Raw genomic sequence first — 14,962 nt, forward strand, 5'->3', positions numbered from 1 at the left:
ATTGTAGTTACTTATTTGTATGTCTTTCTAGCTTCTCCTTAGTAGCCAGTTTTACAAAGAGGAGAGACATAGTATCTTTTACCTTGTTAACCATTGGTGCAATGCTTATTACAAAAAAAGGCTATCTTAATGTCTAAATGCAAGACTAGTTTTGTCTCAAGCTTTAAACTTTCATCTCAAGGAACTTTTGTTATTGTGAAATTGATAGTTTTCTCTGTAGTGTATTTTAAATATATTCTTATTATTCTACAAAAATTTTTAAAATATTACATGATGACAGCTGTGGTTCTTCATCGCATACATACTTCCCAATTTTTTTTTTGTTTGTTTGTTTGTTTTAAAAAGATTCCTGGAGTTCCCGTCGTGGCGCAGTGGTTAACGAATCTGACTAGGAACCATGAGGTTGCGGGTTTGATCCCTGCCCTTGCTCAGTGGGTTAAGGATCCGGCGTTGCCATGAGCTGTGGTGTAGGTCGCAGACGAGGCTCGGATCCAGCGTTGCTGTGGCTCTGGAGTAGCCTGGCAGCTACAGCTCCGACTGGACTCCTAGCCTAGGAACCTCCATATGCCGCAGGAGCGGCCCAAGAAATTGCAAAAAGACAAAAATAAATAAAATAAAAGAAGGGAAGAACCATCTCTCAAAAATGAGAAATACAGTATCACTAAAATAACATGAGAAAAAAAATAAATAAAAGAGGGTTTTCATAAAAAAAAAGATTCCTTAGGTTGAAAATATACATGGGAATTTTTATCTTCTATAAGTGATCATTCAAAATTAATAATCAAGTGTTTAATAGGAGCTGTATAAATGCTTATTATGAAGACTCAATTGACAATAAATTAATCTATTTTAATCTTCATCAGATATATTTACTAAAGTGCAACAATTCCTTATTACATATTTAAAATTTTCTGATTGTCAATTGGCATTTTTCTTAGTACACTATTATATTTCTCAGGAATACATGACTTTGAAAAGTCAAAGTCTTGGACAAAGATGTAACTTTGAATTATTCAGTATCTAGTCCATTGTGTATCTTCCTATTCAAAAGTACTTTTTTAAAAATATAATTTCTCTCAAAGAAATGCATTGGAAACTTGGCAGGCAGGGGATAAAAGAAGAATCTTAAGGTTTCCTTGGAAGTTCACAGCTAGTTCCATCCTTTTGTGATGATTACGCTCAACAATATTGCTAGTGCTTACTTAGGAACACATTAAACATTTGCCCATGTCTCTTACTTGAGTTTCCCCAAACATTTTAAGGTTGTTCAGTACATATTGGACATGTGCTTATTTGGTCAGTTAAGTCCTAAAAAATAACTCCTTCTTATTGCTTGACATTTAAGTCACCATTTTATCATAGATTTCTTTCTGTTCCTCTGATTTCTCGTTTTCAGTGTTCTGGGATCTTTTTATTCCTTCTATGCTTTAAGTATTTGAGTTTCCCAAAGTTTTATTTTGGTCTACATCTCTCCCTATCTTTTTGCAGTCTCATCCATATCTATAGCTTCAATGACCAGATATACTTTTATATAATGACTACTTATCCACTATGAACAGACTATCTGTAAACTTAGTAAACTCATTTAAAGTACTTGTTTTTTTTTTTTTAATCGGTGATAAAGATTCTTATAAAGCCTACTTTTTTTTTTTTTGCAAAAAATCTTTTGAAAGTAATTTTTTCTTAATCACTTTTTCTAGTGTTTATTTCATAGATAAGATTTCACTGAGATGTCCCAGTGGATCTGGTCACCAACCATTATGATACTGTGCTGCTGCTGAGAGCAAAACACCTGGCCTCTTGTACCCACATGCACATTCTTTAGCTCGCAGTGTAGATTTCATCATTCCACTAGAGAGCTTCCACTCTTTTCCTGATTCAATTCCATTTTCTGAATCAGATGTTTTGCCTCTCACTGACTCTTTTTCTGGATTAGCATCAGTCCTTTCCAAAGACCATTTTTGGTTCCAAATCTGGTTTGGTTTTTTACTTGGCTTCCATTTTTATGCTAACTTTTGGTTTTGGTGGTGTGGCTATATGGTCAAGTCATCTTTATCTCTTTAATATTTGAGGTTTTTGTTTTCTCTTTGTTTTGAGAATTCTGATTTTTCCTGGCCCCTGAGCCACCTGCTTCTATTTCATCATCTCCCAAAATTATGGTTTAGTAATGTTGAAAGTAAAGTTTCTGTCACTGCCTACAGAGCTGCCTAGTTGGCTGCCAATGGTCAATAAAATCCTGTGTTATTCATTTTCTTGTGTGCCACTATAAGCTCAAATAAGTCAGAGTAAGAAAAAAGAGTAAAAGCAATTTATATTCACTAGAATAAAAAAGCAGCCACTAGATCAAGAAACATCAGGATAAGTATGCCTTTGAGATTGTCTGTGTCGCTCTGACCTTCTGTTCTGGAATGGATGCAACCAACCAGTCGATTTTACTGAGATACAACAATTTGTGTTCCAAATTTATTTGATCCATGGCTGAAATTGTAACACTGAGGCTAACAATCTGTGTGTATGTGTGTGTGTGTGTGTGTGTTTGCATAAATGGGAAAATAAACTTTTTGTTCCAGAAAAGTAAGGTAATTTGCTTCTTTCTTATAGTGATCTGTTTATAGCTCTGTGTCTGTAGTTTTGCTTATTCCTTTTGTCCTTTTTAACCTCTCTCCCCTTTTTAGGAAACTTGTATTTATTAATTGGTCAAAACTTTTAATAAAGTGTCTACATTTAAGAGTGTCTAATTCAAAGACTCATATCTGTTTTTACTTAAAAAAGATGCATTTATAAAAACTGTAGCTTAGAAAATGCAAAGCTTTGACTCTTACTGAGAACTTTGCTTGGTTGAAATAACAATTGTATGGACCAGCCTAAAGGCGTTTTGAAATGTGAATATAGGATTGATTGATTCTGGCCTGCAGAAAGCTTCATCTCCTCTTGAGATATCTGAAGGGCTCATAGTGTACAAAATTTCCTCCCTATCTCAAAAGAAAATAGAAAACCCCTATAGAAATACATAAATAAGTCGTCAACAAATAAAAAAATGTTTTATGTGCTGAAAACAAGATGTTAGTAAACTTTAAATATGAACCTTCAGCTTAACCTAAAATCTGGACAATTATAGAGAAAATAACATATAATGGAGAAACTCAGTTATAATCTCCAAATTTCTACAGTTTGCTCTTGATTTTAAGATGTTTCCAAAGTATGAATATATTTTCTGAATGGATTACTAGAATCTGCCTGCTGTTTTGCTTACCTATTGCTGCTTGGCAAACCACTCCATAACTTTGTGGCTGAAAACATCAGTTTATTATTATCGCTGTTGGATCTATGTCTGTTAGACTTTGTGGGTGGTTCTCATTTGAGCTACCTACCTCAGTCAACTGCAGTCAGATAGTGGCTGGATCTATAGACAACTAATGGCTCCACTGGATTTTTCATTCACATGGCTGGCAGCTGATGCTTCCTATCATCTGGAAAGTCCAGCTGGGTTGTTGGCAGGAGCAATTACACTTGGCTTATCCCCATGGCGTGGGTTCTTCACAATTTGGCAGTTAAGTTCTGTGAAGGAACCTCCCAAGAGCAAGTGTTCCAAGAGGCCCAGACATCTTGTGACTCACTTGGAAATTACACTGTGTCTTTCCCACCACATTCTTCTGGTCAAAGCAATTTACAGGCACAGCCCAGATTTAGGATGAAGTGAAATAGACCCTACCATCCAATGGGAGTGCTGAAGTCAACTGTGGTCATATTCAATCAACTATGCTATGCCAAAATTATTTATATTCCTTACACATAGGTAAGACACTTCTCTCTTCTCAAGGCCCCCCTTATTCTCCATGCTGGCTTGGAGGTCAGGCTTCAGGTCCAGGAGCTCATCATCTTAAGTCCTGATGTAGATGCACTGCCACAAGTGGAGTTCCTCAAGTGTAGATCCCCGAGTCAGACTATTTTCCACCTTGAGTCATGCTTTCTTTTTATAAGAAATGGGCTGTTTTTGTAGTTGAACAGATTTCCAGCATGCTTCCTGTTTATAGATAGTTGAGGGAGCAGAAGCTTCCTTTCATTATGAATTGTCTTTGAATTTTTCAGTCCAATCTGACAGTACTTCTGCTAATACAACACTTAAAATGGTTCTGAGTTTCAGGGGTCTTACTGGGATTCGCACTATTTAAAAGCCACTGCCATAAATTTCTTTAAGACATCCTTCTCTGTGTCGGGAGAGTGGGTGCTATGCAATAATACTGTTTTAGAAAACCTTTTGTCTATCCAAAAAGTCAAGGAGGCACACATTTAAGTACTTTATAAGACCTTCATCTGGATAAGAGGGTCTGGGGTCACACAATTAAGATTCTTAGAAGCCTTTCCATCTTACCGCAAGAGTCTGAGAGGCTCTGCCTTGGATCTTTCTCAGGTCTTATGAAGAGATATTAACAGCCATACTGTGGATCAAGAATTCATCCTAAACCACATTCTACTGATAGGTCCTTAGGTTTGGTTTTTGCCCCGTAAAACTTGAATTTCTCACGTCTCCTTCAGCGCTTTACTCTCATTTACTACACGGCCTGCAGGGCCGCAGCCTGAGGGGCCACAGCCTGCGGGGGGCGGGGCTTCAAGGCTGGGGCCTTGATGATTGGCTCCCGCAGCCTCAGGCGACCCAGCGCTCACCAGTCAGTCGCAGCTCTTAGATCCGACCCACGCCGCTAGGCGCAGGGCGAGAGCTCACGTTCTTTCGCAGGACCCTGAGGTGCTTGAGGCCGCGGTGTTCAGGCAGGGAGATCCTGAGGCTGGAAGTGTTTTTATCCTGACTGGTTACAAGATCAAGAGCGACTTTCCGCAGATTTTGGAAGAAAAGAGCTCACTTCTTAAGGGCAAGGTGGCGGTAATGCGAAGCATGTATGCCGAAGTGGACCTTCGTCTGGCCAGTTGGCCACCACATCTCGGACTTACCAGTGCTCAGGCCGACCAGGCAATGAACTTTTCTCACAGGCCCTGTGGAGGTGGCTTGGCTCCACGAGGCCCCCCTTCCTCAGGGACAAACTGTCCAGCCCACACCCGCCTCGAACGTGCTGCCCACAGGGTATAGGACCGAGGACCCGGAGAGGCAACGCCCCAAACCCCACTGCTGTTGGCATTGGAGAGCTTTGAGGTCCTCTCATCAGCGATGTGGGAAAGTGAAACTATGCGGGAGCGGCTTGGGTTTTCCCTTTTTAAAAATCATCTATATGTTTTCTGAATTTCGTCCCTTACATAACAACGTGGGATTTGGAGAAGCAGTTGGAACCCACCTGTGGCAACGCCTCAGAGATGAGCTGGAGAAGGCATTGCCTGCCTGCTGTTTGTTCTAAGGACACGCCTTCAGCTCTGAGTGGTGGTGAGGGGCGCGGGGGTCTCTGGGTTCCCTTTTGCTCCGGAATCAAGGGGAGCCTGATTGGTGCCACCTGGCTGCTTGGCTCCAGTGTTGGTTTGTCTGTGAACTGCTGTGCCCACTGGCCCCGTGAATCATCTCAATAACAGTGTCGAGGTTAAAAACACACAAAACCCCCTAACTCCAAGAGCTGGCACAAGGACAGGCTATTCAAGGGGTTCACATGGACGCTGGAGAACGTTTTGTGACTTATTGTAAGATTTCATTCATCAGTGTTGCTGTTGAAATCAGTGTTGCTGTTGAAACCAGATTCAAGGTAAGAAAAGATTGAGTCATGGAGAATCCATGACCATTTTAATCTACCCTTTCCCCAAAAAAACCCTAATGACATAACGAAGACTCTAAAAGTTAAAAAAAAAAAATCCGTTTCGGTTAACCTATAGAAAATAATAAAAGTGCACATATAAATTTAAAATAGGAGAATTCAATAATTTTGAGGAAAGAAAAAATTAACTTTTGCTTTTAAGTATTCTGGACTTTGGAAAGCTTCAGACACTTGCTGAGGTGGTAACTCAAAACAAAAAAACAGTTTAACTGTGATTTAGCTCATTTGACTTTGGTCTTTATATGATAAAGAGTAAAGGATCTGCAGTAATATTAGGCTAATAAATGGTAGGTGAAATGCAAATAATGATTGTCAGTCTAATGCAGTGATGACAGTTAAACATTGGTAAATTATGTATACATCTCTGTATATGTTTATATATAGATTTCTAATATACATGAATCTTTGAAAAAATTGTTTTATTATTTCCTTTAAAAATCAGGTATGTGTGTTCTATCTGGGTAAAATGGGAAAAATATTGTTAGCATAAAAGTATAAACTACAAAATACTTCTTTATTTGTTTATGGAAAACCTAATGTAAATTTTCTAAATTTCCCAAGTTCATTTTTTGGTCAAGTTTTGTTGCTGCTGGTGTTTGTTTTCACAAGTGGTTTGAAAACAGGAAAATGCAAAAAGTATGTATGCAATTAAATGACCTTAGGTGATATTGTCTAAAATGGCATGTATTTAAGGGCTCCAGGTACTGCTGAACATTATGTAAAGTTGGTATTTCCACTTAAAAGAGTTAATCAGAATATTTCTGAGAAACTCATAATATCACTAGTAATTTATTTTTTTCTTTTGGTGGTAGGAACCAGATTAAATTAGATTAAATTAAATTTCTAGAAAACTACATAAGGGAAAATCTGATTGGTCTTGAGTTTGGCAGTGCATTTTTAAATACAACACTGGAAGCATGATCCAGAAAGACAAAAATGATAAAATATGATTAAATAGATTTTATTAAAATTAAAACATGTGCTCTGTTAAAGATTCTGTTAAGAGAGTCAAAAGACAAATCAGGCTGGAGGAAAATACTTGCAAATCACATATGTGTTAAAGGACTTATTTCCAAAACATACAAAGAACTCTTAAAATGCAACAATTAAAAAAATTGAGAATGGGCAAAAATCAGAACATACACCCTGCTAAAAGAAGATAAAGAAAGTGACATGTGAGCATATGAAAAGATGTTCACCATTTGTCATTAGGTAATACAAATGAAAAAATGAGATACTACTTTCAAATCTTTTAAAATGGCTATTGCTCTGCTCCCCCCCCACCCCAAATGACAGGTATGAAATGCTGGCAGGAATGTGGAGTGACAGGAACTCTCATTCATTGTTGGTGGGAGTACAAAGTGGTAGACCCATTTGGAAGATAATAGAACACCTAAGTATTTACCCAATTGATTTGAAAACTTAAATCCACACAAAATCCTGCATGCGAATAAACACAGAAGCTTAGTTTGTAATCACCAAAAGCTGGAAATGACAGGATGTCCTTCAGTGGAGATTGTGGTACATCTACAAAGTTGAATTTTATTCAGTGATAGAAATAAATGAGTTGCCAAGCCACAGAAATGCTTAAATGAATATTGCTAAATTAAAGACACCAGTCTGAAAACACTGCATCCTGTATGCTTAGAAATTATATGAAATTTTGAAAAGGCAAAACTATTGAGACAATAAAATAGTGGTTGCCAGGAGATTGGGGAGATTTGGGGAGGATAAATAGGTAAAGAACAGAGGATTTTTCAGGCAGTAAAACTATCTTGTATAATGCTGTAACAGTGGATGCATGGCATTACACACCTGTTTAAAACCCATAGCGCTTTATAGTGCAGAATGAACCTTAATGTATGTTTTTGTTGTTGTTGTTTTATATCATTTAGAAGGTCAGGGGATCCCAGGAAGGACTGCAGATTGTGACAATAAAACCTAATTGTATTACAAATGTATGAAACCACCTCATTGAAGTGGGTAGGGAGAAATGTGATGATTTAAGTAAATTTGGAAATGAGTGGGGTCTGTAAAACTAAAGGGAAAAGAGATTGCACAAAAAAGCAGTGTTCTACTTGACAAAGTTTTTTTCCTCTGGAGCTGTAGGTTAAGAGCTCTGATATTGCCACACATGTATATTGGAATTGAACAGTTAAGCTAATGGATGGGGGATGGTGGGAATCTATGGATATTCAAAGATTGGAGGCTGGAGTGATCCATGTGGTAATGGGTTAGAGTTGGATCCATCAAAATTAACTCATGTTTAACTTAATACATATAGAGACAGTAATTATATAGAGGTATTTATAGGCATATGTGTATTCGCAGGTTTGTAAAAACATGTGTTTATCTGTCCTCCTTCATCTGAGAGGGCCTAAAAAAACACCAACATCTTGGGAGTTCCCACTGTGGCACAGTGGATTAAGAATTCCGCTGCAGCAGCTCAGGTCACTGGGAGGTGTGGATTCTATTCCCAGGTCAGTGCAGTATGTTAAAGGAGCCAGCGTTGCTGCAGTTGTGCTATAGGTCACAGTTGCTGCTCAGTCAGATTCAATTCCTGACCTGGGAACTTCCACATGCATCGGAAGCAGCCATTTAAAAAAAAAAAGAAAGAAAGAAAGAAAAAAGGGAGAGAGGGAGGAAGGAAGGAAGGAAGAATATCTTGGTAGTAATGGGCACTCCAAAAACCCAGATCTTGTTTTCTAATGCTACTTTCCAAAGAAAATGAACTTGAAATGGCTGATTCTAAAGATGGTTGAGTCTAGTGATACAGGAGCCAACTATCTAGCTCCCAATGGCCAAAGCTAGAACAATTTGAAAAAAAAAAAAAAGGAAAAAAAAATTAAATAGTATTAAATTATTATCCAAAGTGTAAAATACGTATCCATGATCACATACTAATATAAATAAATGATAGAATACATAAATACATAAATGGGGGGAAGAGACAAAACTCTCATGCATATCAATTCTTTATGATTGATAGTGGTGTCATCAAGGAGGGAGGGCATAGCTCTCTGCTCCTTAGGTAGGCTAAATAGAGTTAACTTTTCTCCCAAAGATACAGGGAAAAAAAGAGGGAAAATGGGTAACTTTAGGGTAGAGAAACCAAACACTGCCTTAGTCAGGTGATTAAGATCAACGTCAACAGACATTGTCATGTTATAGGATGTACCTTTGATATGATCAAAATGGTGGTCTTCCTTTCTGTGGTAAGAGAGGAAGTGGTTTTCCTATAAGGAAACATCAGATACATTCTAATAATGAGGCAGCCTGTAAAATACTTGACCAGTATTCCTGAAAATATTAAGGTTAGTCAAAAGCAAGGAAAGTCTGAGAAAGTGCCATAGCAAAGATGAGCCTAAAGAGACAGAATAAGTAAATGTAAGGTGGTGTCTTTGATGGGATCTTGGAACTGAAAAAAGGATATTAGATAAAAACTAAAGAAATATGAATAAATTATTGTTTACTTAATAATTATGTGTCAGTATTGCTTCATTAATTGAAATACATGCACCATACCAGTGTAATACGTTAATAATAGAGGAAACTGAACGTGGGTGTTTGGGAAACCCTATATACTCTCTTCTCAATTTCTCTCTAAATTTAAAAGTATTGTAAAAATTATAGAGTCTGTTAAAAGTCTTTAAAAAAGGGCATGTATGGTTATGGAAGGAGTGCCATACTGGAGATACAGTGATTTGCTAAGGTGCTAGTGGAAGATGATTTTCTGTTTACCTCCCCAGTTTTACAGTTTTTCTGTCTTTATAGGAACAAAAGTTGGTTATTTTGGTTAACTATCTTAGGTATAGTCATTTAAAAAATATGAGAGGATATACAGTTTGTGGTGAAAGTTTGAGGGAAATTCGTTTCCTGGTAACAAGTTCGTAAAATATTAAAATAAATGTATTAGGTTTTGACAAAGTTAGGTAGTTGGGTCATATTTTACAGGTTAATCCATAATATAGAAAAAGCTTAGTGTCACCTTCAGTGCAAACTGTTGCATGAGTTATATGCAAAGAGAAAAATAAGAATTGTTTTCTTTCTGTTAAAATGACAAATGTCTTTGGTGTTATATCCTGTTCATTACATGAAAATGTAAAAAAAAAAAAAAAAAAAAGATATACCATGATCAGATAGATGAAGTTCCTTATTTCACCAAAATGTTCTCACTTGAAAGCCTGTTATTTTATGTGACTTTTTTCATTCTTATCAATCACTAACAAAAGTTCTTCTCTTTCGTAAAAACTAGAACTTTTAATAATTACTATTACGGAGTTCCCATCGTGGCTCAGTGGTTAACGAATCTGACTAGGAACCATGAGGTTGCAGGTTTGATCCCTGGTCTTGCTCAGTGGGTTGGGGATCCATGTTGCTGTGAGCTGTGGTGTAGGTTGCAGATGCGGCCTGGATCCCACATTGCTGTGGCTCTGGGGTAGGCTGGCGGCTGCAGCTCCGATTAGGTTCCCCTAGCCTGGAAACCTCCATGTGCCACAGGTGTGGTTCTAGAAAAGGCAAAAAAGACCAAAAAAAAATACTATTACCTGTTATGTTCATTTGACATTATTCTTAACCAAAACTGAAGCCATTTCTCTTTCTAGATCTTTCAGAGTGTTATCCTGTCTTCTAATAGGTCTTTTTGATATTGACTTTATTAAATTCAAATTTAAGAACTTAAATTTAGAGTAATAAAACTGTTAGATTTTTTTCATACTCATACAGCCTTTGAGATTTTCCAGACATCTGATTGACACCAAATATTTTTTTCACTTTTTAAAAAGAGATAAATTTGTCCATGCTTTTCTGGTCTCTGTATTTTTAATTAGTTTAAAATATACACAGAGCTGTGCTGGTTATAAAGCCTTCACTCTGTGGAGTACTGAAACATCAAAAGGAGAAACTTAAAGTCCCTAGGATAGATAGATATCAGTTATACTTTAAAAATATTTCAGTAGTAGCTACTTTCAGGATGATAAAAGCAAAATCATGTTTTTTTTGGTGAAGACTGTCAGTAATCGTAATCAAACTGATTTATAAATGTATTTTGTAATCTCTTCAATTCATGACAAGCACAACAAAAACTGTAAGATAAATTAGAAGTCCTTAGAGATTTGTCAGTGTCTCACTGTTCCTACTCTCAGGATTGTCATTGACTTCGTCATTAAAAATGGTTACTTCAGTAGAAGATGCCAGTCTCCTCTTTTCTGAAATTTCCATGTATTATAAGGAATTAACCGGAATCTTTCAGTCTCATTATTGACATTTGGCTTCTGCTTTTCCCTTGCTCTTGTCTACAGGGCCCTGCATAAATATTTTGAGAGGAAGTTCAAAAGCATAATAGTCACATTAGAGAGCATTACCAGGTATTTTTGATTGTTCATATTTCAGGGAATAGACACATGGGCAGGTTTTTCAAGTTTGAGTTGATATTGTCACTAATTATAAATGGATCCTTTTTATCCAGTAGAACCAAGTCAGGATTTCTAAGACTCAGTCTAGAAGCTGACAACTTCATGACTGCAGACCCTTAACTACACCAAGATAATCAGAACAAGAATTAGTTCCCCAGGACTGAATAAAATAGATTTACTATTGTCAAGGTTCTACTTAATAATGGACATAAGAGAAAAGAACTCTTTCTTTTCTTCTTCAGCTATTTCTGAACATCAATTTCACAGACTGTATTTGTATAAGCTGTAATGAAACACTGACTAAATAATTTCTTGTTCAAATTGACCCTGCACAATTCAGAAGATACATCATGTGGATGTGCTAAGTATTAATTAATGAATCAATAAGAAAACTTCAGAATAGTGACTCTGAATAGTAGAAACATGTAGTTAGATTTGCTTTACCTTCAAAATTACTAGGAACTGTAGTTAAACATAAAACAAAGTACTTTTACCAGGTACCCTTTTTATTCATGACCATGTGGTTATTTACCAAGTTCATTAAGAATCCATGTTTCAGACAAGAGTTGTACTTCATTGGTATATTTGGTGCCTAAATGTCCTTTTACAAAACTAGCATAGTATGTATTCTGTAGATAGTGGAAATCTATACTTACAGGTTAGAATGAATGTTTCCTCCTCACAAGTCAAGTACACTAAAACACCTATTTATTTAAAAATAAATAAGTAAATAAAAGAATATCCCTATATTGTTAGTTCCTGTAGGCAAACCCAGTATAAATAAATCATCTCATTCTGTCCCTTATCTTGAGGTAATTAATAAAAGCTTATAAAGGCCATAAAATGATTTCTGCCATGTATGTGATTGAGTTGTGATTCAATCAACATAGCTTTTATCTCCAGACAGATGTTAACTGTCAAGCCCTAGTATTGTCAAGTGTCACATTCCTCTACTTTTGTTAAAACATGACACAGAATTTTTATGTATTAATTATTTTATCTTGTGTCATTCACTGAAAAAAAAGAGCCAGAAGCACAAAGCATAAAATGAATATAACATTGAAACAGAAAATTGCTAAGTACAATTTTGTGGTCAAATTCTGATTTAGAGGTAGAACGTACTTTCAAAGGAGGTGTACAGCAAATTGACACCATGCCTTGTCACCATAATTGGTAAGCATGGCCATAACATCCCCCTGTCAAAAGTGAAAGAAAATAACAAAATTAAAAAAAATAAAAACACTTTGTACTTTGAGATAATAATCATAAAAACATAACTACACAAAAACAGTGTTTTATTATACCTGGACAAATAAAAGAGATGTACCATATCTTTAATATCAAATGTTAAAATGCCTTATGAATATTTTCTAAAAGAGTGTCTTAATCCCTAAAATTTCCTTCCCCATTACTCTACCAAGCCCTTCTCTGTTCAGGTGAAATCTTTCCTGTTCTCCACAGAGGCTGGAAGTTTCTCTTTGATGCTCCCAATGTATCTTGTACACACCTTTATTAATATGATTAGCATTTTGATGTAAACTCTCAACTTCTCTTTCCCTCATTGGATTATAAACTTGACTTTTACATCTTATCAATAGATGTCTCCAGTGAATAACATCATACTGTCAACAAATGTTATGTTTAATTAAATTATGTATTGGTAGATTTTTTGATAAATTATTTTCTTTCCTGATTTTTTTTTTTCTTTTTAGTGTGTCTTATTTATTCGTATAGGGCATATGACAGCTCACCGTCACCTTCTAAGAAGTCTTTCTTTTCTTAGTGGGTTTTTTTGTTTTTTGTTTCTGTCTTTTTAGGGCCACACCCATAGCATATGGAAATTCCCAGGACAGGTGTTGAATCAGAGCTGTAGCTGCTGGCCTAAGCCACAGCAACTTAGGATCCAAGCCGCTTTTGCAACCTACACCACAGCTCTTGGCAACACCAGATCCTTAACCCACTGAACTAGGCCAGGGATTGAACCCTTATCCTCATGGATACTAGTTGGGTTCCTTACCACTGAGCTGCAATGGGAACTCCTTAATAGTGTTTTTATACACATTTTTTCTCTATTGTTTTAACCCAACATTGAGAATGTTTTAAAATAAAGCTGTTCATAGGGTGGACTCTGTGACAAGTAATAAATTATTACTTTTGTCTATTTGAAAGCATAACTGCATGATAAAATATAATTTTTTACCAAGTAAGAATGCAAATTTCTATATAGGCCTGTTTATATTTCTCAAGTGGGAAGAACACTGAGATTTTTTTTTGACTTAATTTGAGTAAGCTTGAATACATTTAATTATGTATCTGTGATTTAATTATCATCAGCAAGCTAAAGAACTTGTATTGTCATGCAACAACAGCATAATTGAGAAATGAATACTAGAATACCCTAGAAAATCTTCACTGGGTAGGTTCCAGGATTTGCACTTAAAAATGGCACTGCTTGGATTAAAGAGCAACAAAAAACAAACAGCAAAAATCTTCTGTTAAATGCTGAAAGATATACTCTTCTAAAACCAGTGCAAAAATAATTTCCAGTGCACTCTAAAACAGTGAATTTCTTACACAGGTCCCAGTTTCTAAAAGAAAGATTTGTGAAACTTAAATTAATGCCTATGTCCAGGATCCTGTAAACTAAATAACACTTGGTTAGGTAATTAAATCTTATTTACTTTGCAAGTGGAGTACTAAAGCTGGGCAGTATATGAGTATATTAATAGAAAGGGACAGTGAGTGTCAGCTTATTTTTCACTACTCTGATAACATGTTATACTTCACTGAATAAGCTATATACTCTTTGGTATTTGCTTTGATGTGTCATTTTTTCCACCTGAGCTGCATTCTCCTCCCATTCTACTCCCTTTCTCTTTTTGCTGCCCCAGTGCCAACTCACAAACTGATACTCATCTCTCAAGCTTTGGCTCAAACATTTGTAACTCAGGTGTCAAATAAGCCTAAAACCCATATTCTACTGCAAGATTATTGCACGTTCTGAGAGATGTATATTCTGCTTGATTTCACTTGCTATTTATTGTAGGCTCTGTTTCTTTCTTTCAGGCCCATGCTAATCCATTTTTGGAACTCAGCTCTCTTTTCTTGATCTACACATAAGCAACACCCCTTTATACTGATTGTTAAGACATCTGTCCTTCAAAAGATCTTATCTTTTATGTACCAGAGCTTCAGTTTGTTGATTCCTAGCCTGGCACTTTGGCTTGTTCCTGCTGCTTGCCAGCAATTGCAAAAAACATTCTCTCTTGATCATGCAGTGTGATTCTAGTGACTAACCCCAAACTCACCTGCAGCCTCCCTTCCAACCCTGCTGTTAGGTTTGCCAGACAATGGGCTTTTTTCTTCATGTTCCACCTTTTCACATACCCCATGAATACTTGAAAGATGATGAGTTTGATAAAAAGTTCAAGGCCCCAGTGAAACATGATTTCAGCTTCTCTCCTTGAGCCCCCACACTTAAAATTTGGCAATAACATTGGTAGGTACGTATGTTTAAATGTTTATGTTTTCACACTACCCTCTGTTTCTACTATGGAGTCTTTTTTGAGGTTCCCCTGGAAGTCTTGGGTGGATATTTTTCAAACTTTGTGAAAAGTGGAATGCAAAAGAGCAGAATTGTGTTGATTGCAGTGCTTGTGTTCATAGCAACACTAACATTCTTGTATTTACATTACCCAGCAAGGAGGAAGTGTCATTCACAATTCTCATGGCATTTCCAATACTGCAAGTGCCATACACTGGAGAGGCAAAACCACTAGTTGAACACACATATTTTAA

At 36.5% G+C, this 14,962-nt stretch overlaps 1 long non-coding RNA gene across 1 annotated transcript in view; it reads left to right on the plus strand.

Annotated features, from left to right (window-relative positions):
* The first annotated feature begins 4,683 nt into the window (after positions 1–4,683).
* LOC106508831 (uncharacterized) overlaps positions 4,684–14,962 on the plus strand; it is a 1,163,285-nt gene continuing 1,153,006 nt past the window's right edge. The window contains exon 1 of the long non-coding RNA XR_014839532.1: positions 4,684–5,681. This is a non-coding gene — a long non-coding RNA (uncharacterized LOC106508831). The remainder of the gene's footprint in view (positions 5,682–14,962) is intronic.

The sequence above is a fragment of the Sus scrofa genome, chromosome 1 (genome assembly GCF_054392235.1).
Source record: "Sus scrofa isolate SSC_HxYL_T2T_F1_AM1 chromosome 1, Sscrofa_HxYL_maternal_Yorkshire_Landrace_v2.0, whole genome shotgun sequence".
Classification (NCBI taxonomy): domain Eukaryota; kingdom Metazoa; phylum Chordata; class Mammalia; order Artiodactyla; family Suidae; genus Sus; species Sus scrofa.